This window comes from Mauremys mutica, chromosome 2, assembly GCF_020497125.1.
Source record: "Mauremys mutica isolate MM-2020 ecotype Southern chromosome 2, ASM2049712v1, whole genome shotgun sequence".
Taxonomy (NCBI): domain Eukaryota; kingdom Metazoa; phylum Chordata; order Testudines; family Geoemydidae; genus Mauremys; species Mauremys mutica.
In genome coordinates this window covers 247,102,300-247,130,099 of record NC_059073.1, presented here as the reverse complement: position 1 = coordinate 247,130,099, position 27,800 = coordinate 247,102,300, and positions in this window count along the sequence as shown.

Here is a 27,800-nt window from a genome sequence, read left to right as displayed (position 1 = left end):
AATCTTTCTTCAACCCCAAAAACAATTTGTGACGCTAAACAGGCTATTTAGACTCTTGGCACAGAAGCATCCTTCTAGGCCTCTGGCTGCCTGTGACTGATGCTAGTAACATTTTTACAACCAGCAAGCCAAGGAAAGGATTTGCTTCTTTTGGTAGCTTTTCTTTGAAGTGCAGTGAAATCCTACAGCTTTTATTTTCATGGTGAAAAGTGTATAAGAACTCCCCTAGCTTTGACCCCAGATGGAGCCCTATAATCTAGTCTCTCTTGGGGCACCAGAACCTTTTAGTCCATCACTGCTGAAATTGGCACTGAAAGGGAAAATAACATCTCTTGGAAGAGTCAAAAGAGGAGATTCTCGGAGGGGAGAATGTGAAAAGGAGAGAGGTGGTTTGCTTCTTTGTTAGTCTCATTTTAAGTTTAACTCTTTACTGTTTGCAGTAATCTAATCAGGCGAGTTTTGACTGGGCAATTCGTATGGATGGAATGGCTGTTAGTGGTATATTCAGCTATGAGTGCGTTTTAAAATAAACTGTCATCTTGAAGAGTTGAGAGAAAAGGGTGCTTTTTTGTGTGAAAGTCTGATAGAGCTAGGGGAGAAAGGGATTTGTTTTGGTAAACTGTAAATTCCTTTTGTGATAGCTGATGGGCTTAGTTGGTTTAATAAATCTGGCACTGATTGTGCAGTGAGTTGGGAGGCGGGTGTGAACTGACTGATTTTTACATTGTGCTTCACTGTGTCTTTGTTCTTTTCAGATGATGCTTGTGTGGGATCTAGGGACAGTGAGAGCTGCGGGATTAGAGAAGTGCAGCAATGTGTTTTGAACAGTGAGGGTTGGGGTTCTTTCTGGGAAAAAACATCAGCGTAGGCAGAGGCAGATTAAGGTTTCGTGGGGCACTGGGCCAGAGCAAGAGGGGGGCCCTTCCCCATCCCTTCCACCTGCAGTCCTGCCCCTGTTCCACCCATTCTGCCTGCAGCCCTGACCATGTCCCCACACCATTCTGCCCCTTCCTCCCAGGGCCCTGCCCCTGTTCCACCCCTGGTCCCACCCCGTTCCACCCCCGCAGTGTGGCCTTGCAACTCGTTTGCTCCTTTCTGCCCCCGCGGCCCCAAGACCAGAGAAGCTCTGTCCCCTTCACCAGGGCCTGGGGGCTTCAGCAGAGACTGAGAGCTCCCCCAGCCCTGAGCCACAGCAGGGAGCCGGAGCATCTCCAGTCCCAGGGTTGCAGCCAGGGTCCAGGTGCTGGGGCTTCCCCCACTACCCCACGCTTCTGCAGGGGACCGGGGTCAGGAAACTGGGGCTTCTCCCACCCCGCCCACCTGGAGCAGGGTTGGGGTGCTGGGGCTTCTCCTTCCCGCCCTCCACCCCTCTCCCTGCACTTCTGCCGGGGCTCCGGGCTTCCACCACCCTGCAGTGGATGTCTGGCAGGGCACCCATTTTTCCACCCTCCCCCCATTGGCCAGGGCCCCTGGGCACAGCCCCTGTCGGCCCATTGGCTAATGTGTCACTCAGTGGAGGGCTTTGGCAATTGCTCAGCACCTCAAGGAAAGAACTGCTAACCTGCAGTACCAGTTGGTGATGCTATAGTACAGTGGTTCTCAAACTTTTGTACTGGTGACCCCTTCCACATAGCAAGCCTCTGAGTGCGACCCCACTTATAAATTAAAAACACTTTTTAATATATTTAACACCATTATAAATGCTGGAGGCAAAGCAGGGTTTGGGGTGGGGGCTGACAGCGCATGACCCCCCATGTAATTAGCTTGTGACCCCCTGAGGGGTCCCAACCCCCAGTTTGAGAACATCTGCTCTAGTAGAACATTCAATCAGATGAAGCTTTATAGGGGGAGGGGGATCTTTAGCTCCCCATACTGCCACTCCACACAAAAAGAGCGGGAAAGGAAACACTCACCTACATCTAAATTACGCATGAGGGAATTGAAGAGCTGGCAATACTGATGCAGCAGAGCGTTCTTGTTGGTCTGGCAAATCTATGGAAGATCCAGAATTTGCCATGCAATTCATAGGAACTTTTTCTGGGACTTAACTTTGACCCAAGAGTTGCAGACTATGTGTGAACCTGAAGCATATAGATGATCGGATCTAGCAATTTATATCACTAAGGGGTTTTTTAAGGCATTGACTGGTAAGTGGCACAGAGACTGATTCCAAGGAGTACTAGAGATGATTGAATATTTTCAATTTTTTGAAATGCCAGTGAAAAGTTTGTGCAAAAATTTTCAATTTTTTTAATATCTTTTTTCCTTTTTTCCCCGTCAGCTTTGAAAGGGGTTGAAACATTTGGAAATTTAGAAATTTTCAATTAAAACATTTTACAATTTTTTTTATACTTTCCCTAAGCTTTTTTCTGTTTTTACACTCTGATGTTATTGTGTTCTAGGACCATTTCTCAAGGATTTTTTTTCCTGTTGTGACACTGGCAGACCAGGTACCAACTCTTGCCAAGGCTTTAAGTCTCAGCCGAACACTGACAAATTCATTGCTGGAAACCAGTCCAGCTCACCTGTGTGTTAGATGCATACTAGATTTACAACAACGTGTTTAGTGTTAGACTTTATGAAATGCTTGTAAGTTGCTACATGCATTAATCCTACTTATAATTTCTTTATCACATGCAATAAGGTAATATTTACATTTTTGCTTTATAACTGTAAAAAATGTTTCTCCTGAATCTGTCAACCTGTCAGAAGGGATCTCTCCTGCTTATTAAGAAGGCTAAGACTAAATGGGCCACTGTGGGACAACACAATACAAAGACTTTGTTAATTGCCCCTTCATACCCATGCAGAGGCTATGTGCAAAAGGGAATTCTGGAAGAAGGAAATAAAGATAGCTGACAAGAAAATTTGTCAACCCTTTTGCTGTTTAGACTTTCTCAGGGCTGGAGCAATGAAACAGAAGCAGAGATCCCCAAGGTCAACCTGGGGTTCACCCTAAAAGGCATTCAGTGCCCACAAATTGCTACAACTCCATCACCTTTTGGAACCATAGATTGTAACTCAGTTGTGTAAGTATGTTGCCTGCTTAGTTAGTTTACTATGGGATTGGATACACGTGTTGTCTTTGGTATGAAATCTGAGGTACCGATTGACCTGGGGTAAGTGACTGGTCTCTTGGGACTGGAAGCAACTTGAATATTTTGCGATCTTTGATGTATGGCAACTAACTATCACTCAGTCCAGCTTGCCTGGATGGAAACATAGACCGGAGTGCTCCCAGGGACATCTGTGACTCCATGGTAAGACTTACAGTGCTCCAGGAGTTCACAGTTGTTACTGGGCTGGTGAAAACTAATTCTAGAACATACCACCAGTTGCGGGTGTCTGCCCTGCCTTTTTGGCAGCTTGCCCAGAGGCTGGCACTCACGGTGATGAACCACTCCAGATGGTGTGACGTTACAAATTTTCCTGTTACCGATACCATCTGTTGCTTTTACATATTGAGCCCCAAGGCATATTTATTTATTTGGAGATATTCAAATGCTCAAAAAGGATGTCTGTTCATTCTCTCTCTAGGTGCCCTTGACATGTCTCACAAAACCCCAGCCTAACTAAAGTGCAGCAACATCATGCAGTCTTCCCCAGCTTTACTTCTCCCACAATTCATCACCTTCAAAATTTCCCTAGTCTGAACCCTAAGGTGAGCCGCAGCTAGGAACAAATAGTTGTGTCTTGGAATAAACATATGTGAAAGGTCTACAAGTCCATTTACGATCATATTAGTTAAGTCAAGTGAACTGGCGATCAATTAACTTGAGTTACAACATGACCAAAACCTCTCATCTAGACAAGGCCAAAGTTTCCTGGTAATTGTCTGTTTAAGATCTGCCTGCTACCCTTTTCCAACAGCACAACATCTGCTATCCTGCTGTTGAACAGCTTGTATATTCTAGCAGTTGAAGGTTCCAGCTTAGATTGTTGTCACACATAATTTCTGTATCGCATATTGTTAGTTACACTCTTAGTTTTGATCACTATAATTTACTCAGGCAGCATAGCAGGTGGAAGTATTTGAGTAATTGGCTATTTGATAATTTAAAATGTTGGATAAGATCTATGAATGTCATAATATGGTGGTTAAGTCTGTTAATCCTTTTATGTGCCCTTGAGGACCGAAGCGCAATTAATACAGCAGGATTATGCCAAATAGATACATTTGTGATAGTTATTATGCATATATAAATGTCTATGTGTGTATAAATATAGACGAATACATATCTATCATATATTGATAGTGGTAGTAGTATTTTTCAAATTACACTAAGATTCCAAGTACCTCTCTCTTAATTACACTTATTTAAAGTGTGGTTATGGACAGAAAGATGACTAGTTTCAAATGACATCTTTTTACCCAACATGTCTATCTCATATGTATTCAGATTGACAGCTGCACTCTTGTTCCAAAAATAAATTTAAATTTAAAATACAATAAAATAAAATTTTACTATTTTTTTTATCTCTGTTAATAAAGCCCATTGAGCTACTGATACATGAGAGAGAGTGGGATTCTTTTCTTGCTCATAAATCTTCAGTGGAATTGCTATTTGAATTCTAGCTGTAGAAACTTTACTTAAAAGTGTGCACAGGTGTACAGCTAACTTGTGCCTTAACTACAAATATAATACATCTGATCTGGATTAAATTTACTGGTAAGGATGCCAGTAAGAATACAGCTGTATTTCCAGATTCTAGAATGAATATGTAGTGTTGGCAATTAGATCTCAGTTACACTGATATGGGATGAAATCTTTATTCCTTTGTAGTCAGTGGGAGTTTTACTATTGACTTCAATGGGGCCAGGATATCACACCTGGTGTCAATTTAAATCAGTGGAGTCACTGAGGTTTACACTGGCATAACTGAGATAAGAATCTGGCCCACTTTCTTTTTTCTTGTGAGCTGAGAAAATGCCCTGTGGAGACACAATGGACACAGAACCATACAATGCCATTTTCAAAGTCATTTTCAGAGTAGATCTGCTCTTTCAGGTTGCACAGGTTTTAGACATGGCAAACCTTTGTGAGCTACCCTGTTTAGCCTGTAATAACCACTGCTCTTTGGATTGGAAAGCTTGACAAAGGACAGCATAACCTTACAGAGAGCCAAGTGAAACTGGGATATGGGAGTACACCAGCCTTTCATTTCTGGAGACTCAGTTTCAGATGCTGAAATGAGTTTGTTAATCTCAACTAATTTAGCACCAAACAATTGAACATAGTTCAACATAACTAAGGCCTACTCAAATGAGACCGAGGACTAAAACAGCAAAGGTGATACTGATCAGAATTTAAGCGTCTGAGGTGTATTGGAGTGTGTATCCATTTTTAGTGTTTTCTTACCACTAATCAATGCTATTATGCCTTCACTATTATGAGCATCAAATTCATTTACAAATTTATATTTTTCAAAGAATGCTTATACTATAATGTCAGACAATACATCTGAATGAATGAAAAACAAATAATTGAATTCCATTAGAAAGAGTTCTAAAAATGAAAAAGTGGTGTAAAGGTTACTTATAAACAGTGTATGTATCTGACATGGGATGGAATATTAACAGAAAAGTGCAACATGATCGTAGAGTAAGATAATCCACTCTTGCTACTGGTGCCTTCAGTGCTCTATGAAAAGGACAGAGAAGCTCAGTCATTAATGGGAAAGAACTAACATGAGAGGTCCACAGTAAACTTTTTTTTTTATTGGCAATGACAGAAGTCTGATCAGCAAAGAAAATCCATGCAGTGTATAACACACTGATGACATTGTCCAAGAAAAGTGACACCATAAGGGCTGTGTTTTGTTTTAACTTATATCACGGTGAGTCCAGAGTAACTCAGCATTTAAAAGCATTATTCAGGATTTACATCTAGGAGGTCGGATGCTTGTCCTCTGCACTTTGAGACAGGAAATGTGTCTGCCTTTATGTTTGTGTAAATTTCCCAGCAATTCTATACATTATTTTTAATACTAATATCCACCTGAAAATATGACTCTTGGGATGCAATTGAGGTCAGGGAGTCCTATTTGCTACTGAGAATTAACAGGTTTTGCAGGTGGAACCTGCCTGAAGGCAGCTTTACTCTACACACCCAATTTTTGCAAAACATGCCTGGTGCAATTTCATTGCATCCAGTGAATTTACACAACGAATGAAGTTGTCGCAGAAGAAAGAAATCCATTGGTGTTTTCTCAATGGGGTCAGTTTTTCCCTCTTTCTATGTTCTTTATTTTCCTTAATCACATCACAACCCACTTTCCTATCACAGGCATGGCCAGTATCCAGCACCAAATTCTAGTGAGGAGGATGCCAGCTTTGAGTAATTTGAGCAAGAAAATGACAGCTACCTTCCTTTAGGTTGCAAGTAATATGGAAACCTGAGCTATGCAGTTTGTACATCATCATAATAGAGACCTAATTAGTGGGGCCTGTATGTAAGTGGTTTGGCCAGTACATTGCAGAAAGGCCATATAGTTGTGGTTTGGAGCACCTCAGCCTTTCCATCCACACAATTGATCTCCTGTGCATTGTAGGACTGTGTGAGCCAAACTTGGAACATATCAGCTACTTACTGTGGTGGCTTCAGTTTCAGATTTGAGCATGAGTTACTACTTCATCCACATGAAGAGATGGCCAAGTTCATTGCTGCTTTGCTGTGTTGTGGTCATGCTGTTTGTTACTCTCCCTCTGAGCCTCAACAGTCTCTGATACACCCATTCAAACTGTGCTGCATAAAGGAAACTTGCTGATCCAGTTATAATGCCCAACTTGTACTGTCAGCATAGTAATGCGAACGTAGAAACTGTTGCTTCTTGTTGCTCAATGCACAAGAGCTTGAAAGGGCTGTTGAGTGAATGTGGAGCCAAAGTGTCTGGCTCCTCCTGCTCTGGTCTTGCCAAAAAGGCAGGAGGGAAAAAACATCCCCCTGTTGTTTTCTGATTTAAATGGGCCGATTGCCTCTGTATGTGTGTGTGTGTGTGTCTGTGAGAGAAAGAAATGGAGCTGCTATAGCAAAATATCTCCTCTATTTGGGGAGAAGGGACTCTTTTCAATGTGCATATTTAAAGCAGAGATTCGTTTGTCATGTGAAAAGAAGTTCAAAATAACTAAACAGCAATAGATTGAAATTAAATGATGAACATAAAATACATTGTAAAGGAGATTTCAGCAGACTTGGCATGTTCCTCCTTAAGGCCTTGTATACACTGCAGAGCTTTTTCGGTAAAAGGCAGCTTTTGGTGGCAAAACAGTGAAGGTGTACACAAAGCAATGCCACTTTTGGCAACAAAACTCTTCCGTTTTGATGACTAAATAAGATCGCCTCAATGAGAGACATAGGGCTTTTTGCACAAAAGCTTTGTCAACAAAGTGCCAGGATAGATGCCGACATTCATTATGTCAACATAACTGGCCTCCCCCAGTATCCCACAATGCCCGCTGTGACTGCTCTGCTCACTGTTTTGAACTCAGCTGCCCTGCATGCATGCATCCCTCCCCTTTCAGAGCTCCAGGAAGCTTTGGCATTCCTCAGCCGGAGCACTCACAGAACTGCTGAGGATGCTGCTCCTGGTAGCTGAGGAGGCTGTGGGAGAACTCAGAGGGAATCGCTGAACCATTAATGTGGAATCGGCAGGCAGGCAGAGTGGGCTGCTGCTGCAAGAGGGGAGCGGGGGGGAGAGACTGCTGTGCTGTGCAGAGCCGGGGGCTGATGTGGGGGGGTGTCCCCTTCCCCCAGGATTGGTTGTTCAGGATGCTGTCTGAATTTAAAGAGACACCATGATGACACACTCCCCCAACACACACTTACCCAGCACACACTCTGTCTCTCTCACATATACACTCCGCCCTCCACAATCTCTCACATACTTCCCCATCTCTGTTCTGTCTCTCCCCCTGCAACACACACACACAAACACTCCCTGGCACACGCTTCCCTTCCCCCCATATACACTTCAGTTGAAAAGCAGCTAACAATCTAGTAGGATGCCCATGGAAGGATGGGTTTGAGAAACCTGCATCACGTGATGCTGTACCTTCCCCATGAAGCATTGCAAATCCTTCCCAAAGTACCCTGCGACCAGTTGCACAGTGGGATAGCTACCTACATTGCACTGTTCTCTGTGTTGATGCAAGAGCTGCTAGTGTGGATGCACTCGGCTGACACAAGGAGCATAGTGTGGACATGCAACAGCAGTTTAATTAAAGCACTTTTGTCGACAAAACTCTGCGGTGTAAACAAGGCCTAAGGGATTTAGTTTATTTTATCCAACTGGAGGACTGGATGTATCAAGTGGAGATGTATGGCATCTGGCAACTTCAGTCATGAAGACAGTCATTTAGGCCCCAATCAATGACATGTGGGCAGACTGTCTGCCACACATTGTAAATTACAGGATCGAGATCCTAATTCTCAGCCTGCCTAGCCCCAAATCTGTAAAAAGAGGGGCTAAGGCAGAGAATGAGAGACATGCCAAAATAGCAGCGAGGAAAAATTAAAAGGTTGTAGGATGCATTTCTTTAACATGAAGTAAAAGTTAATAGAAATAACATTTTTCTATAACTCCATTGTCATGCGTCAGCATTCCTGGCTCCAGATAATTTACACTAATTATGGATAGGATTATGTTGGCTCCCTGTGGGTGGAAGTAAGGACATATATCTGAGAGACAGCTGTATATTTGGTGGGCCTCCACAGAACTCTCCCCCAAATTCTCCAAGAGGATATCAACTCAAGTGGCAACACACTTAACCTATGAAACACTAAGTTGGTTGCATTACATTATCAATAAACTGGGAAAACCCTATATAAATGCAAAGTTTTATGATGGGTACAATTATTCTTTATTATTCGTTATTCAAACATTATTATGTATTGGTAATTCCTTTGATTACCCTCCCAAAACTAAAATATAACTGTATAACATTGCATCTTTGAGGAACACATTTGTGTTTCCAAGACACTGGAGGAAGCCAATACTTACCTTTCTGCCAAAAAACTGCAAAATACTGACCTGCCCATACCTCTCAAATGTTCTTCATTTCATGGGATCTCCCTCATATTAGCTCCACAGTATTTTCCACAAAAAATTGGTCTCTCATTTTTATTCTTGAAAATCATTTACATTGGGAGTAATTCTGAAACTGAAGTTATAGAAAGAGTTATTTACAGGAAAGGAAAGAATCCAACAGCATTTTAAGTTTCTTGCACATATTATTTTTAGAATCCCTCCTTTTGGGTCTTTGACACACATTGTATCCTGCAACTGAGCCTTGGCAGGTTGAGAAGAATGGGCCTTATCTGGCATTCATGGTGCTACCAAAGCTCCCATTGAAGTTAACAATTATTTTAGGTGCACAAGAAACTGTCATTGACTTCAGTGAGCTACGCTGAGTTACGCCAGCTGAGGATCTGAACCATAATCTTTTAATGTTAGAATGTGCTATTCTGCTTACATTTTGTTTATTCAAACTTTCTGGGGGAATGGTTATTGTTAGAGAAATGTAATGTTGTTTTCAATTTTGTACTGGGTTACAGAATGTGTGTACAATCACTGTAGGGTCAATAACACTGGGATAAGGATTTGTCAGTACTGGGTTTGAAGGTCATGACCTTTTGGATTCTTCTTTTCGGCGTTCTTCAGGGAACCAGTGAAGTTACTTGAAGGTGACATGTTTGAGTGGCGATTATGGCATATGTCATAGTGGCACTACTTTGGGGTTTAGTTAACATTAATTTTGTTAATATAGTTTTGGGGTCACTGGCAGCCATAAATAGTAGACATATGGGCAAAGCATAGTGACAGCCAACTATACAGAGAGGAGATCATGAACCTGAAAGAGAACATTGACGCCCCGCCAAAATGGAGAGATCTTTGTTCCATTTAGATGAGCTTTGATTCTCTTTAAAATCATTACTGCACGCAGCAAACTGAATAAGATGCCGTGTTTAAAATGGTTGCAGCTTAGTAAGATTTTGGTTTATACCGGAACTGACCTGACTTTAGTCATTTGCTTTTAGCATATAATATATGTTAACCCTTTGGTTTGTAGAAGTATCCCTAGGATACCCCTACTTCTTGTGGCTAGAGAAAAACTGCATTTCACTGAAATTTTGTGACAAAAATTTTGGGGATTTATGCAAAAGCTTAGGGAGAATGGTCTTTGTGTGGCTGATTTTTCAATACATTAAGGAAAAAATACATTTTGGTTGGAAGAGAAAAGAAATTCTTTGCCACCAGAAACCCTGTATTATCACATTAGGATCACCCTGGCTAGCAATTTTGCAGAGTTCTAGTTTGAAGAAATAGGCATGCATAAAAAAGTTGGTGTGTTTTTAAGTTTAAAAGTTTTTGTAGGTTTAACAAAGAGATTTTATTTGATGGCTTTTTATACAGTGATCATTACTGTTGTCTCACAAACAGATAAGCACCTCTGTTGGGTAGGCAGGTATTATTATTCCCATTTTACACACAGGGACTGAAGCACAGATAGATCTCACATCAGAAAAAGCAACCCGATTTTCTGAATGCCAGCCCTGTGCCAGGACCATTTTCCCTTTCAGATAAACTCCAGCTGTAAAATTTGGACCTGAAAATTTGGTCCCCTCTTTCCCTTGACTTTTTGGTGATGAACTAATCCAAGATTTTGACTCAGCCCAATTATAGGGATAGTGCCTAGCCATGAAATTCATACCTACTCTTAGGCTGGATCCTGAACTTGCCCCCACTAAGCTTTGGACTTGTTTGGATTCAGGCATTTGTTTCAGGGTTATCACTGCTCAAATACTGAAATTCGAACACATATTCAACCTCATTCCTTCCCCTTGGGCGGTCCAATAATCCCTCCATGGCAGACATGTCATACACAGTATGATCACAAAAACAATGGGTTCAGTTAGTGTAATGTTCATGGTATCTGAGGAGCTCCTTAAATTAAGACACTGAGACTCACTTGAGAGGCACCACACAAACTCTGAGGGACACATTTTCAGAAGTGAACTCTAATTCTGAATGCCTAGACCTGTAGGACCTGGTTTATGAGAAATATGGAGCACCTATGATGCCAAGTGAAGTCAGTGCCCTAGGACAAAATTTCAAACTCGTGTGCCTAAATGTAAGTACCCAAATCCATACTTAGGCAGCTAACTAAATGGACTAATTTTCACAGGTAGTGTGCACCTGCCAGGGATGGAGGGGTCTTCAGCATTTCTTTATAGTATTTCTTCTTTTACTCTCCCTCATACTCTCAAAGTTGTCCTGGCATCTCTTTCCTTGCAAAGAGGTCTGTATACAGCTGTAGCGGAGTGGCTACCCGCTCCTGCCCTTTGGGGCTTTAAAACAGCCCTGGGAAGGGGCTTTTGGCTGGGCTGATTGGGGAAGTGGCTGCAGCTGGGGCCACGCCCCAAACAGAGCTACAGGGTCTTATAAGTAGGCCAGGGAGGCCAGAATGAAAACAGTCTCTCTCTGGCTGTAGAGAGAGATGGGCCTGGCTGCAGGGAGCTAGACCAGGTACCTGAGTGGAGCAGGGCTGGGGAAAGGCAGAGGAGCTGGGGAGCTCCAGCCTGGAAAGCCCCAGGCTGCGGCCTAGCATAGGGCAAAAGGTACTGGGGGTTGCAGGGGGCAACCTAGGGGTAGGCCAAGGCAGCAGGTCCAAAACCCCCTTTGCCGATGATGAGTACTGGATACTGCAGTCTGCCCCAGCGAACAGGGGCTAGATAGAGACTGGGCAGTAGCCACTACTGAGGCGAAGTGGGGATAGTAGGGTGGGGGTTCCCCCTGGGAAGGGGCAACCCAGTTAAAGGGGCACCGGGGTCCTGGGAGGGACACAGAGCCAGTAGTGACGGACAGGTGGATCACCGGCCTGCAGAGAGCGCTCCTGGCTGGAACAGAGCTAATTCCCCAGAGCAACCAGTAGGAGGTGCCGCAGGGGTGAGTCCGACCCTGTTACAACAGCCCATCCTGAAATTCTACACAACCCACTGCCTCAGTTTGCCAAGGAATGCTGTTAGAGACTTACACAAGGTGATCCTAGCAGTCCCAGTGTCCCATCTCTGGTAGGCTCCGTTCCTGCTGGCTAGGCGAACACGTTCAGAATCCATCCCATACATCCAGGCTGTCCTATACAGGCACAATTACAGTGTAAAAAAGTTATGCTTTGCAGGAGGTGGGTTAGTCCTTTACTATCAGTCTAGTTCATTCAAGTATTGGTTTCAGAATAATAGAAATTAGAGATGAAAATACCCCCTACCGGGTCATCTAGTCTGCCTTCTGTCAAAGTGGGATTCTTCCCTAGTATATATTTTCTGGTGCATTGTCAGACACAGCATAGTTCATATCAGACTTGCTGTGAATAAGTTAAACAATTCAAACTAAAGAGAGCTGATCTGGAGTTCTTGTAGGGTTCTGTTCTGTTGTTCTGCATATTGTCTATATCAAGCAAGCTGGTCCATGCTTTTGTCATGATGACTAATGACCTGCCAGAAGAAGGAAAATAAGCCTTATGAAACAGTGCTGCATGCAAGGGTAGGTGGCCCTGCCCTTCCAATTTCTTTGAAGGCAAACTGTTTTTTCTAACCTTTGTAAAGAAGCTCTTTGAGATTCAGAATTCAAAAATTGCCATTTTCCTAACAATATTGATGACTCAGTGGTCATCTGCAAATGGTCAACTAAAGCTTTATTTGTGTCTAAAACATAATCCATGCTTTATTTTAAAATGTGTCTGTGAATCAAGATGGTAATTAGTACCATTAACTGAACCAATTTAATGAACTGATTGATGTTTGAAAAAAGCTTTAGTTTAAGTGTCTTTACCTCTATTCCAGTCAAAACCAAGACTCACCAAGAATAATTATAATGCCTACATCTTACCTAATTTTATCATCCAGACATCTCAAAGCACTTTAACCCTATTTTACAGATGGGAAAACTGAGACATTGAGATGCAAAGTGACACCTATCAGGCCAGTGGCAGAGCTGGGAATAGACCCTATGTCATAAGAATGGCCATACTGTGTCAGACCAATGGACCATCCAGCCCGTGTCCTGTTTCTCTGTCAGATGCTTTAGAAAAAATGAACAGAAAGGGAAATTTTGAGTGATCCATCCACTGTCATCCAGTTCCAGCTTCTCGCAGTTGGAGGTTGAGGGATACCTGGAGCAAGGGATTGTATCCTCAACCATCTTGACTAATAGCCATTGATAGACCTATCTGCCAGGAGGAGAAGTGTCATAAGTCCTACTCCAGAACACTGCCTCTCATGGAGTATAGGGGAAGATGAGCAGTTAATCTTAACCCCTCCACAATATGCAATGGGTTAAATTTTGCCCTCCCTTATCCCATGCAATAATACTGACTCCACTAGTGGCAGCCCAAAGAGGTTACACAGAAAAGTAGGTAAGGCCAAAATTGATCAAGTATGGCCTTCCTGTGCAACTCATTTCTTCATGGGCGGTGATTCCTGCCACACTTACATTGTGACTTCATTTCTCACTCTGCTCATTGACTGATCAGTTTTTTGTTTCCTTAAAAAGAAAGTATTCTCACCCTGATTCAGAGAGGTACCTACTTTTAAGCATGTGAGGAGTCTCACTGACTTTAACGGTCTTAATTACGTTGATGTTAGAGGCAGATGCTTAAACATCTTGTTTGATTCGGGGCCTTGATGAACAAGGATGGATTTAAGGATGTGTTTAAGTGTTTTGCTGAATCTGGGTTTATGTAATCTTTTCCTAAAACAAACTAGTGATTCCTACCCACCATCCAGAAGAACCCCTATAATATCAAACTAATGTGGGTGTGCAAGAATTTGGTTAGAAATATAACTGAGATTTTCAAAAGTGCCATGAGGATCTGGATGCCCAATTCTCATACATTTTAATAGTACGTGGGTGTCCATAAGAAAATTAGACAACCTCAGGCTCTATGCTGGTTTCTAACTTTCAAGTGTTTCCTATAAACATCTGCAGAAAAAGTATTGAAATAATTATGAAAAATATCTTGACATTTTCCTTTTAAGAACTTTCAGATTATTTCCCTAAAACATTGTTTTCAAAGGCAATTTACTCAGAACATATTAGAAGTGTATTTATCTAGCTGAAAAGATTAGTAACTCTCTTGAGATAAAACAAAAGATGGCACTTTATAACAACAGAGTGAAAGAATAGCATCCAAAAAATGCATACCAAGCAGACTCTTGCTATACCTCAGCTTACTGGGAGATCTTTAAATTAAGGTACTGAGCCCTGATTGCACAGTATATAAACTCTATATCAGAATTCACCCAGCACAAACTGCCAAAGTTGTGTCCAAAGTCCTTGTCCACACCACTCTTCTTGTGCCAGCCACATCCCCTATGCTTTCCTTTTCTTACTCACTCCGGTTCAGTTTACACTTATAGTGTTATCAACTCTTTCATTATTTGATTGCATGTGTAGTGACTTGATTTTTTTTTTATATAGCCCCAGATACTGGAATTATTTGATTTCATGAGACTCTTAGCTAAAAAGAACCCAACATGTACTATTTTAAAAAACGTAATTACTTTTAAGCCAATCTCCTGGGGGGCACTACTCATTATTGTTGTATGCTTTTATTGTATTGTAAGATTGGCAACACTGTACTTGGTTTCAGACCAAGTTAAGGAGTCATATTTTAACACTATTCCAGCAGAACTGACATTTCTTCTCTAGGTCTTTCTTTATTTGTGGAGTGTGATGTGATTGTGGTTTGATAATTAATACTCTATAGACCATTTTAATATTTTACTGCTGTTGAGGCAATAGCTATAAACCAGAAGCAAATTCTCTTTTCTTTTTGTTTCATATCCAGGTTTGATCGACATAGCAGCCTTTTTATTTCCTGGAAAGGCAGTAGGGTTGTTTAATAAGTTTACATTTTGTGGCATGAAAATTGTCGACAGAAAAACAAACATCTCAGATCAGCAGCCTATTTAGCTTAATGGACATGTTAGGGCTGGATTGCTTAGGACTTGCCCACCTATGCTTCTAAGGCCATATCTTTATCGCTCACTCTTGCTCTGAATCTAGGGGCCATATTCTCCCACAGCAGGATATGAGTAGCTATTATTTTCTTCAATGGGGTATTATTTGTATCCTGTGGCTAGAGAATAGTGCTCCAAGAGTTTATCTGTTTACAGGGCCCTCTGTCTATCTCCCACTTTCTCTGCTTACTGGGCCACACATTTCTTTTCTCTCTCTCTCTCTCTCTCTCTCTCTCTGCTTTAAAGGCTCCATTTCTTTTTCTCAATCTTTTGTTGTTTTCTGAATCTCTGTCCTGTAATTGTCTCTCATTCTCTCCCTCTGCTCTGTGCCTCCTTTTCTCTTGTGTTTTCTCTCTCTCCTCCAAGCCCACTGATTTTCTAACCCCTTTCTTCTTCAGCACACCCATTACAGTATGATTGGCTGGCTGGCTGGAACGATGCTGTTAGTGAACTGTATATCAGGGATTCTCAACCTTTTTCTTTCTGAGGCCCCCCACAACGTGGTATAAAAACTCCATGGCCCACCTGTGTCACAACAATGGTTTTTCTGCATATAAAAGGCAGAGCTGGTATTAGGGGGTAGCAAGCAGGGCAATTGCCCAGGGCCCCATGTCATAGGGGACCCTGTGAAGCTATGTTTCTCAAGCTTCGGCTTCAGCCCTGGGTGGCAGGGCTTGGAACCCCAGGCTTCAGCCCCATGCGGTGGGGCTTCGGCTTTCTGCCCTGGGCCCCAGCAAGTCTAATGTCGGCCCTGCTTGGCGGAACCCCTGAAACCTGCTCGTGGTCCCCCAGTGGGCCCTGGATCCCTGGTTGAGAACCACTGCTGTAAATCAGCATATCCTCCCCATGGGCAGCATTAAAGGGACAGCATAACAAACGTTTAGTTGAGAATGTTTGGATGGGTTTGAAATCCCAAAAAACATTTCCTTGCTTGTGGGAATTGAACAGCTCAGGGCTCTATTAAACAGAAATGCCTATTGCCTGCATTCAGAGAGTCAATATGGGGTGTAAAAAACCACACCCCTGAGTGACACAAGTTTTGCCAACATAAGCGCTCGCGTGCACAGCACTATGTTAACGGGAGACGCTCTCCCGCCAACACAGCTGCTGCTACTTGCTGAGCTCGTTTTATGATGTAATTGGGAGAGCTCTCTCCCGTCAGCATAACGGGGCTACACGAGTGCTCTTACAGCTCAGCCGTATCAGTGCAGCAGTGCTGCTGTAAGCTTGCAAGTGTAGACATGATATCACATAGAGAGTTCAAAGGATGTAGAGAACATTGCCCTGACTAAATGGACACAAACACCTTTTACTGCCCCTGGTGATCAGATCTTCAGCTGGGGTGAACTGACATCACTCCACTGGTCTGAGTAACACTCCAGCTATGAAATTAATGTAGTACTCAACTGGGGAGTAATAACATATCTCCACTGGCCGGAGACATGCAAACTTAAACCAAACAACTGCTTCATTTTTCATGGGCTGGATTCTTGCCCTACTGTCGAAAGTGTCAACAAGTGTCTTTCAATGAAAAGAAACGGAGCAGCAACATGACGCTGCTGGGCCAATTCTGTGTGCAAACAGAATTCCTCCACAATTGTTATGCAGCCATTATCATATACATACCCACACGCCTGTGAGTATGACATTTTGCCTGTGTACGTGACAGCATACTAGTTTCACTAGGAATTCCTGCAGAGAGTTCCTTTGCTGGGATGATGATGTCACGTAGCTGCCACATTTCTCCTCACCTGGAAAAAATGCATTGAACCTTTTCTGCCAAAACAGAGTATGGAGATGCTCCTCCCTATGGCACTCAAGGAGACAGCACAAGTGGCTTGGGGCATGTGTATGAATAACACTAGCTAGAGGATGTGTGATTTATGGGAGGGGGTGGTTGAGAGGAAGCTAAACCTTTGCCTTTCTCTTGATTGTGGTGGGGGAAGCAGACCCTCACCCCAATGGAAGAATTCAAAGAAAATTCAGTAAGAGGAACATAACAGAGTCTCTAAGCTTCAGTATGGGTTTTTCCCTTTAGAGATACAATTTGCCCCTTAGAGTATGAATTACTTGGTTCAGGGAATGTCTGTCCATGTGCCTTGGGACATTGATGGCATTCAGTAAATGAAGTGCTCCCAGATTCTTCCTTTCTTGTTGATCCTGCTCTTAATACAGCTACTGGACTCATGTGTTGTCATTCCAGGTATCCACAATTTTTCATACGGGGCTGCACCTTAGTTTCCCCCATGATAACTTCTAGAATGCAGTCCTGCATCATGAATGCAAAAATCTGCAGCATACTGAGAAGTGGAAATGTGGGAATGGGACAAAATAAACTGAAATTAATATCAAAATAAATAACACGGGTGCTTCTGCATTTCTAATTCATTAAAGATGAATTTTTTAAAATGTCAGTGAAGCTGCTACAAAATTTGCAATCTGCCATGCCAGAGCACTTCGGAATCTAGGCACCTCGGCCCAGAATGTGGATGTAGCTTTCTACAGAGTATACAAGATCTTGAATATATAAGCTAATTTTGAATAGAATTTTTTTAAAATTATTGTTAAAGTATAATCAATAGATTATTATTAGTAGTATTTGAGTAGCCTCTCAGGGTGAGGTCAGAGCCCCATTGTGATAGGCACTGAACAAAAATATATAATAATGGAAAGTCTCTGCCCCAAAGACCATTGAATCTAAATAGACAAGACATGTGAAGGGACTTGCCCAAGGTGACACAGCAGAGCCAACAGTAGAATACAGGTCGCCTGTCTCCCTGCGTCATGCCCGATCCACTGGCCCACAGTCACATACTAACGGTGAGGAATGCTAGTGATGTAGTAGTTTTGGTTTTCATAGCAAGTTTAAACAATATACTGTGTCCAGCATAAGTTACTCAGAATTAATATATGCATAGGGCATCTTTGTTGCAATTTCATTAAGTCCTTTAAACCTTCATTGCGTTTGCAGCTGAATAGCAATACTTCAAAATACTCTTAACCAGGCTTAAAAAGCTAGAAGAGTCAGATTGTGGATATTACTGTCCTACTTCAATTTCATTCAGTGATGCCTACAGTAAATAGAGAGACAAGGTGGGTGAGGTAATCCTTTTACTGGACCAACTTCTGTGGGTGAAAGAGACAAGGTTTTGAGTTACACGGAGCTCTTCTTCAGGTCATTATCAGTCACTGAGTTTCCCCTTCTGAAAGATCAATCATTGCTGCGAATACCTGATATTTTGGGCTTTTTCTTATATAGGCATCAATTACCCCCCACCTCCTGTCCCGATTTTTCACACTTGCTATCTGGTCACCCTATTTAAAGTCCTATTCTTTTCCTCCTGTACTCCTTTGGACTGTCAGGCTGCTTGACATCATCTGTATTCACATATACAGACAATTTTGCACTTTGTATCACAGGTCGTGAAATAGATGTATTGGAGTATGAACTGAATGAGGACTTTGAAATTTAAACTAAATGGACAAAGGGACGTACACTCCAGCTGAATCCAGCAAAAAACAAGTCCACCTACTTTACCCAAATCATAGGAGGTTTAACTACAATCTAAAACTGATACTGGATGGATTTTTTGATATTGATATTGCCATTGAGAGGAACCTAGTTTACCTTGAGTGACCTTGAAGATGGAACTAAGGTTTGGCTCACAAGTCAGAAAGATGGCAGCCAAAACAAAGAAGACATTGAAACTTCTACGACGTATTGCCAGCACCAATTGGGGTTCATGTGTTAGGACACTGAAAACAACATACAACATACCTGTTTGGTCACATACTGCTCCCACTAATCTTCCGAAGATCAACCTTGTGCTGTCATCTGCAGTTCACAGGATAATTGGAGCTATAAGATCACTCTAACAGCAATTTCTGAACAAGGGTCTGATATGCATCCTCTTGAGAATCATAGAAAAGGATAGTGAATTCAGTATGGATATCATCTTCCTTTCCTACTAGAATATCATCACTGTTCCTGTCTGCTCAGAAACTGGAAAACCAAATTAAGGCTGAAACGATCATCTTGTTTTGAAAGGTGTATAAAGGCTACTGAAGAAACAGGAGCACTTGATAATGTCAGGAGGATAGAATGCAGGAAGAAGTTTGTATGACTAATAATTGCTCCACATGAACCTATTTGCTTTAGTTAATATCTCTCTTTTTGGAACCTTGCTTGAAGGAACACATAGTCCTGGCCATGCTAAGGAAAACCATAGAAAAGACCACTCAACAGTATCAGTCACTAGGCAAACAGATTCATGTTTACACCGACGGTTCACAAGAAAAATCCTTCAGGATTATTGGTTGTGGTGTCTTCAGCCAGTGGCCTAATGGAGAGAATATAAGAAAGAGCACTAGTTCAGGATACATCAGCTCAAACTACATGGCTAAATTGAAACTATTCTCACTGCACTGCAAGAAACAAACGAGCAGAAATAAAGATAGGTGTGGTGATCTGTGTTGACTCCTTGGTGATCCTTGGTTCCTTTAGAACAGGGGTTCTCAAACTGGGGGTCGGGACTCCTCAGAGGGCCACAGGGTTATTACAGGGGGGCTCGCAAGCTGTTAGCCTCCACCCTAAACCCGGCTTTGCCCCCAGCATTTATAATTGGTGTTAAATATATAAAAAAGTGTTTTTAATTTATGAGGGGTCACGCTCAGAGGCTTGCTATGTGAAAGGGGTCACCAGTACAAAAGTTTGAGAACCACTGCTTTAGAACAAACCAAGAGTGCTATCAACAATGCGATCTGTAAGGAAGCTCAAAAGATTGGAAATCGAGGCAATACATTGACTTTTCAATGTGAGAGTGAGATAGCTGGTGACCTGGCAAAACTGGAAGATTGGAAACTCAGAATGGAATGACAATGGTGGAGGATATTAACACCACCTCCAGGAAAATATCAGCTGAAAAAAATGGTCAAAATATGGACGATATTCTGACTGATATCAAATCATCTTGGAAAATGATATCCACTATCATAAGACTTCAGTCAGGGCACACTGCAGGAATGAAAATCAGTAGAGATGGAACCAAGATATAGCTACTCTGCAGGATGTGTCAGGAGCAGGTTTTGATACCAGCCAATGCTTTATATGTGATAGTGTAAGGAAATGGAAGCTTTTCTGGTTGGACGCCATAGATCAAACCCTTACAAAGGAGCCTGTACAAGTTGTTGAATTCATTCTTGAGCTTCATGGCCTCATATGATTATTGTGGGACAAGACAGCAACAAACATCACCTCAGCTTGCTTTTTTAAAAAAATATATATATTTTAAAAAATTTTAAACATCTAGTCCTCTTGGTTGTGGAGAAAAACTCACCACCGTGAGCCCTAAAGACTCAAAACCAGAAGGCAAATCACACAAACTCAACATTTGTTATATTTAAAATCTCATTATTTTAAACTATTCTCTTGATTTTTGGGGCCTCACTCATGAATTTTGAATGCTTGGAGTTGGCAATACTGTGCTTGTGCCTCCAATTGAAGTCAGTGGCAAAACTCCAATGGGAGAAGGACTGGGCCGAAATCAGTAACTTGCTCACCTTTTAGAACTCATCAAAGATATTTTGTCAGCAGATGCTATAGGTTTTAATTTTTTCATACAAAGTACTATGTCTATTTCCTTTTTAATCTAAGTTTTTACGTTATCAGTTTCAAATTTATATATAAAGTTTCAATAAATACATTTAATAAACAGCAAGATGAACTAGCAGAAGAGCAGTAACACTGTCAATCTACAGCTATCACTGTATCTATTTCTAACTAGAGGTTACATTCAATCATATATATATGTTTTCTTGTGGTTGTAGAGAGCCATCAATGTTTTACCTGTGATACGGAGAAATCACTGTTGCACTGGTGAACTAATAAAAGGAAAATGTAAAAAATAAAGAGAGTGTTTGCATTCCTCAGTCAGCATTTCATTACTTCATTCTTTATGATAAAAGTGAAAAATGCTGTCAGCAGGGGCATGTATTTTTAAACTTCATTTTTTCACTCCTATGACTCTGCTCCTGTTTTCTTTCATTATCTTTGCAGATCAAGAAAAGTTTGACTTGAAGAAAATCATGGCACAAGGGTTTTTGTTTGTTTGTTAAGTATTACAACCAAAAGATAATTACCTTTCCCAGTATAATATCTGATTACAGTCAGTACAAATAAACAGAAGCCAAGAGCTTGTGACCAGTCATTTAGGATGGAAGATTAAAAGCTGACCTCGGCTACCAACTCCTGCCGCCAGGTAACTGTTATAGAACATGATGTTTACAGCAGGATGATTTCCTAACTGATAAAATCCATGGATAAATAATGGTATGCCCAGTTCTTAGCAGGTTGGTGAGTCTACCTTTCTGTTTCTGTTCTGACTTAGCACTATCTGGGAGTTCCTTCTCATTTCTTGAAGGAGAAACCCTATTATATTATCATAAAATTGTCTTTTTCTGGGCTAAATACCATATTTGTTTACGCATGTTTTACTCAGCAAAACTCCCATTGATTTCAACGAGCAATTTACCTGAGTAAGGACACTGGACCCGAGCCTTTAAATCCATAGTAGTCCTTACTTATGTGAGTAATCCCACTGACGTCAACAAAGTCATCTGACTGCGGAGGAACTACCTGCAAAACAATCCCAGGAAAAGGATTGTAGGATTTAGTCTTGTCATTTAAAAAAAAAAATACACATAGAGAAATCTGGAATTATATATAAGTAAAGTTGCTTTTTGATATTACCACATAATTTCCACTTCTGGCAAAGAGACTTTGCAGAGGCTAATTTGGACACATTTTCAGTTAGCACATTGGCACTCTTATGTAATTTTCATAGAGGTCTTATTCACTGAAGAGTTGTGGCTACCCGTCCGCTAGTTCTTCAAACAGAGCTATTTGTTGAGTCTCTTGAACTGCTGTATGAACAGATAAACATGTTACACATGAAGTACATTAGGTGGAGGTAAAATACAGATGATTATATTTAAGGGCTTACAATAGTCATTAAGAGCTTCTAACCACAGGCTCTGGCAGAGCCAGGCCTGGGCCTGCACTGCATGTCTTGGCTACATCCTTAACTGGCTTTCTGTTTCTATGCATTGACACATGGCCAATCTTGTCAGCCTGGTGGCAATGAAAAAATGAATTTTTGTTAATAGGATTATAAGATTTAGGGAATATAATGTTGTTGCAGATGATTTATTTTGAAAGCTGATTTTGTTTTAGTCCAAACAAGCTCAGCCCAGCACACTAGGGGTTTACAGCCATTATGCCAAACACAATCATTGCTGGTTTGAAAGATGTGATTGCTTTTTAATGTGGAAATTTCACAAGGTTACAAAGAGGAAAAAAATTAAACTCCTTTCTTATAACAAAGTCACTTTGGGATATGTGCTACAATGCTCTGACAGTGTCCAGACACCCTGGCCACATTACACATCAGAAATGTGGATCACTTTGATTTGCACCATTTCTCAATTGTGTTTCTGCTATGCCTTTGAAAAAGCCTAACAGTTTTTAGCAAAAATAAATATGGAGGTTTGTAAAATGTATTATGAATTGCAAAACCACAGCTCAAGGGCCAACCAAGAACAGGATGGATAGGAAGAGCACAGACAAGCAAATAGATATTATGGAGACAAAATAATCTCTCACTATTTCATAGCTGTAGATCCAGAATGACAGCTCACTCTTTGGCATATGCAAAACTAGTGCGATTGTCTTGGTTCTTCAGGGCACTAGACAAACTTCTTTTAATTGTCTAGCAAGATAAACAAATATAGTACTAAACAGCCGAATCATTTTCAAAAGCAATCTCCCTAAGGATGTAAATAGATTTCCGAAATGATGGCTAAGCCCCGTTTCTCCCTGAGTTTTAGCAGCGATTGTGTCGCTGGCTTTGAAAAACCTTTGTTGTGACAAGAGCCTAATGGCACATACTGGATGGGGCTTCTTAGGAAAACATGCATTGAGCTGGGATAACCTACATAAAGGAATTAAGCAGCAAGGCCAGAAAAGAATTAATTCATTCACATCTTTCAAATGTGCCCTTAAAATAATTATGTGAATGGAGTAGCTATGCTGTGTGTATGGAGGGCAGCATGCAATAATTGTGCCTATTTCCCCCCTTTCCAGCAAAGACAATCCTACTGCTCTGTAGTGCAGGGACTTCTCCTTCAGGAGGGAAATTGGGGGGTGGAGGGAGGGAACACAAATGATGAAGCTGAAACCTTTCCTTGTAACAGTGGATTGAAATGACATGTGCGCTACAGAACCTTTTTCTTTTCAAAGTAATTTGCTACCATTATATTGCCTGTGCATTTTGAATACATGTCAGCCTGTTCTCTTTTAACTTGGGGGAGGGGAAGGTGGTATTATTGCAAGACTCCTTGCAAAAGCTCAGCAGACATTATTATTACATCTGCTGGCTGCAGCAGAGAGAGCACAAAATGATGCGTATTTATTAAAGGGATGGGGGAAGAGGGAAGGAAATGCATTCAGTTGTTTTTAGGGAAATCTGGGTTGGGAGAGGGGTTGAAGGATTTAGCATGAAGAAATATTCCAAAGACAAATTTAGGCTGGCTTCCATCTCTGTAACTGCCATTCAGCATCTAGCTGGTGCCATTGAAATAAATGAGCCTCATTTGCCTGGATACATTCAATGGGAGATATCCAGAGACTCTCAACAACAAATCTTACCTAGAGTTTAATTCAGTTGTGGCAAACAACAAGAATCCTATTGCCTCAGGTGTTTTCATTAAGACTCCCCTTCTATCCCACATTCTCCTGTTCTCCTTCTACCTGGCTGGAAACCAGGGGCAGCTATAGGAATTTGGCCGCCCCAAGCAGGGCGGCATGCCGCAGGGGGCGCGCTGCCGGTCCCACGGCTCCGGGGGACGTCTTGCAGATGCGCCTGCGGAGGGTGTGCTGGGAGGGCGGCAGGCGGCTCCGGCGGACCTTCCACAGTCATGACTGCGGAAGGTCCGCCGGAGCCGCCCCAAGCGCACGCTTGGCGCGCTGGGGTCTGGAGCCGGCCCTGCTGGAAACACTGTGCGGCTATTTTATCTGTACAGTCCACTCCATTTATCCAAATGGCCTGGGGACATCTGAAACTTTCGGCTAACCGGGCGTCTGGATAAACAGAAGTCCTATTTTGAGCTGCAGTTTCACCGATCAAGAAATATGGAGAACAAAGGAACTAACACTGATGCTTGGTTAGTATTTTGCACTTGATGAAAGAGTTAGAAAACAACTTTATTGAGCTTATTAAAACTCCAGAACTGGATTAAAGCCACTGTGGACCTAATTTAATTCTGAAGAATTTATCTTAAAAAAAAAAAAAAGACTAAGCACAGGCTGTCATTGATGAGAATTTCTTTTTTGTACAGCCTTCTGATGGAGTTGACACAATAGTAGAATTTGTACGTCATCTGCATCACCCTGGTTTTCTAATCAAATGACAGCTTTCTCTAGGCACTTGGTGGCCTCACCACCAGTCAGGACTCCCACTGTCCCACATCTCCAATTTCACAAACTTCAGTCTGCTCCTGCTGTAACCCAGATTACACAAGATCACTGCCAGACTAGTCTCTATACCCCACATCAGCTTTGTCTGTCTCAGCCCAGTTTTCCGCCTCTTGGGCATAAAAAGAAAATTGTTTGGCAATGGTGTAGAGGTTGCTGATTGCTTCTTGCTCTTGATCAGAGGCATCAGATACACCAGGGCTCTGGGAGCCCTATGTTCATAGGTGCTTGAACTAGGGGTGCTGCCGCACCCCCTGGCTTGAAGTGGTTTCCATCATATACAGGGTTTGCAGTTTGGTTCAATGGCTCTCAGCACCCTCACTATACAAATTGTTCCAGCACCTTTGCCTATGTTTCCATAATCTCCAGCAATGGGCTACAGAAAGGTGTGATTAGATTGGAATCATTAGCTGTGCTCCTTATTTCACTGATACTCATCTGATGGGTGCCATGCTGCTGTTCAAACTGCCTCTTGGCCATTCAGCTCTGGGTGGAAGTGTTTTACCTTCTCTGTAAGCATGGGTCTGGATATCAGGGTACCTTTCATGCAGCTGTGCACAAACCACATGTGTACTGCATAATCCAAGGCCTCGTCACGACACACATGCATGGTTTTCCTTTCTTCCACCCAAACGCCGCTGTCCATGTTCACAGCACAGCTCTGCAGCTTGTCCCTCACCTCCCAGATGTTGCAGATAGTGGAGTGATCAATGTTGTACCGAGGAGTGGCAGAAGCTTCCTAAAAGTGTGTGTGAGGTGGAGGGGGGGGGGAATTGGGTCTGAATGGTGGCCTCTCTGGCTGCACCGCCCCCCCTCCAAGGCCCTGCCCTCACACCGCCCCTTGTCCCCGAAACCCCATCCCTTGCACCACCCCTTCTCCTCGAGGCCCTGCCCCCAGCTCGCTTCTCTCCTCCCCTTCCCACCGTTGCTCACCCTTACAGCCAGTAAAAAGGGGGGTGGGGGGACATGGTCCCCTAGCCACCCTGTTCCGGCACCCCTGATTGTACCACTGCATGACATCAAAAATATCAGTAAACAACCTCAAGAATCTGTGGTTTCTGCTCTAGATCCAGCACAGATCTTTTTCTTTTTGACATTGTCCTGCAAAGCTGCTGTTGCTGCTGAAACAGAATTAGGTCTCACTACCTACAGGTAACCTCTCAGAATTACTATATAAATACAAAGCTGTTTATTAAAGCTAACAGGTGCTAAGAAGCTAATTGAGATGTTACCAGTGAATAACAAGGATTGTCGGATAAAGGGCATTTGGATGAACGGGAGTGGAGTGTATATATAATAATGAGTGGGTGGGTGTTTGTGACAAAGTGAGGTTTTATTCACCTTGCTATGTTGCATGTGAGTCTTACTGTCCTATACTAATACTGTGTGTACCGCAGTTTCCCTCTGTATTGCACCAATGCCTAGGCGGTGGGAATTGGGTGTGTGACCTTTACTGAGGCCCTCAGGGCATGGGAGGCTGCTCAGAGGTCTGCACGTAGGTGATGACCGATGCCCTTTGTAACCTGAGACCCAGGAGGGAGATGCCACCAGGTGACAACTTTTCCCTGGGAAGCAGGACAAAAGACCATAGGAGGAGCAATGGGCGTGTCAGAGGCCAGGCAGGGGGATCCAGGGCAGTCTGCTGTGAGGGACTGGAAGAGGGGGAGTGCAGACCTTCTGTCCTGGGGTTCCCCCAAGATGGAGTCTGCTGAAAGTCACTGACTTCTGAGCTACCAAGCTTTGTGCTATGCTCTGTTCCTGTTGACCAATAAAGCCTTCTGCTTTACAATGCTGGCTGTGAGGCACTGCTGACTGCGAAGTTGGAGTGCGGGGCCCACTGGCTCCCACCACCAAGGGGAAGGGCGAGGTGTGAACGGGGATGCTGAATGCTCCGAGGTCAGACCAGGAAGGCCATTGCCAAGGTGGCTTTTTGCCCCAGACAGCGTGCCCTGAGGGGAGCTACGCTACCCAGAGTCCTGTCTGGCTTCCTATCAAGCAGTTCCAGAGCACTGGACCTGTGACTCCGTCACAGTGCTGTGTTAGAGAGATGGCAGGATGTGTATTTTTGGGGCAGAAAAGGATTTTAAACAAAATTTTAACATTTCACTTCTTCAGCTGTTTCCCTTCCTGATCAGCTCCCTGGTAATAGAGTCTATATGGCAATGTTCATGGGGCTGATCAAGTGTTTGCTTTGAGGCCTGACCTATATATTCAGCATTCAGAGGTTTTAGTGTCCGTTTCTGTGCTTCTAGTTATTAGGAGAAGGAAAGGCAAATAGATCAGGAAATCTAGTTTTGGTTTAGGATTCTATTTTCCCCTGGTGTTGATTTGACTGAGAACGACTGAGCTATTTCTACAAAAAGTCGTTCATTCTCTTTTTGGATTGAAAAGTTAATAATGGTTGGAATTGACCTTTAGGTGAGAGAAGGGAAAATCCTGATAATCTCTGACAACTTTCCTTTCAACTAAGAGATTCTACTTTGGGTTCCTAATGGTACTGAGAGGTGATACAAATTCATTAGCTTCTCCTGGTCAATTATATATAGATGAGTTGCCTCTTCCTGGGGTTCAGTGGTTGACAAGACTATAGGATACTAGAATAGAAATCTTATGCAACCAAAATCCAACGGCAAAGACCATTCACCAAAAAACTGTACTGGTATTTTTCAATACAGACCCATTAAATCATTCTGCAATATTGTGGTTCAGTAGTTGACTTCTTTTTTATTTTAATAATAATAATAAAATGGCGGTGATTTACATTTGTCCCCGTCTGTCTCAGAGCCATTGACAGAAATCTGAAAAGGAAGGTGGCATTGATGCATGGTGATGATGCCTTTAATACTTCACTCTGTAATGATAGCCTCATAAAGTGCTTTAAAAGGACTTGAGTGGTCAGGGCCAGGATTTGGGTTTGGAAGGAGAGGCAAACAGGCCTCGCTCTGTGGTTTGTCATGCGATCCTGGAGGAGTGTTGAGCTGTGAGGAGCCTTTTTTTTATTTTTTTTTGCACAGAAGCCCAACTAACATAATGAAAAGCGCAGCTTGAAAGGAGACCACTGCACACAGGTTTCTTCTGGTATGACAGGCTATTGCAGCCCTAATGGTAGGCTGCTGGACTAGAAGCAGTCTTTCATTGAGTTTGTCTTACAGAGAGGAAAAACTGCTTTGTGTAATAACTTTATGGCAAATGTTGGCAGAAGATTTGCACTGCATACTGAAAGAGAGACATTTCTGACCGCAGCTCATGAACCA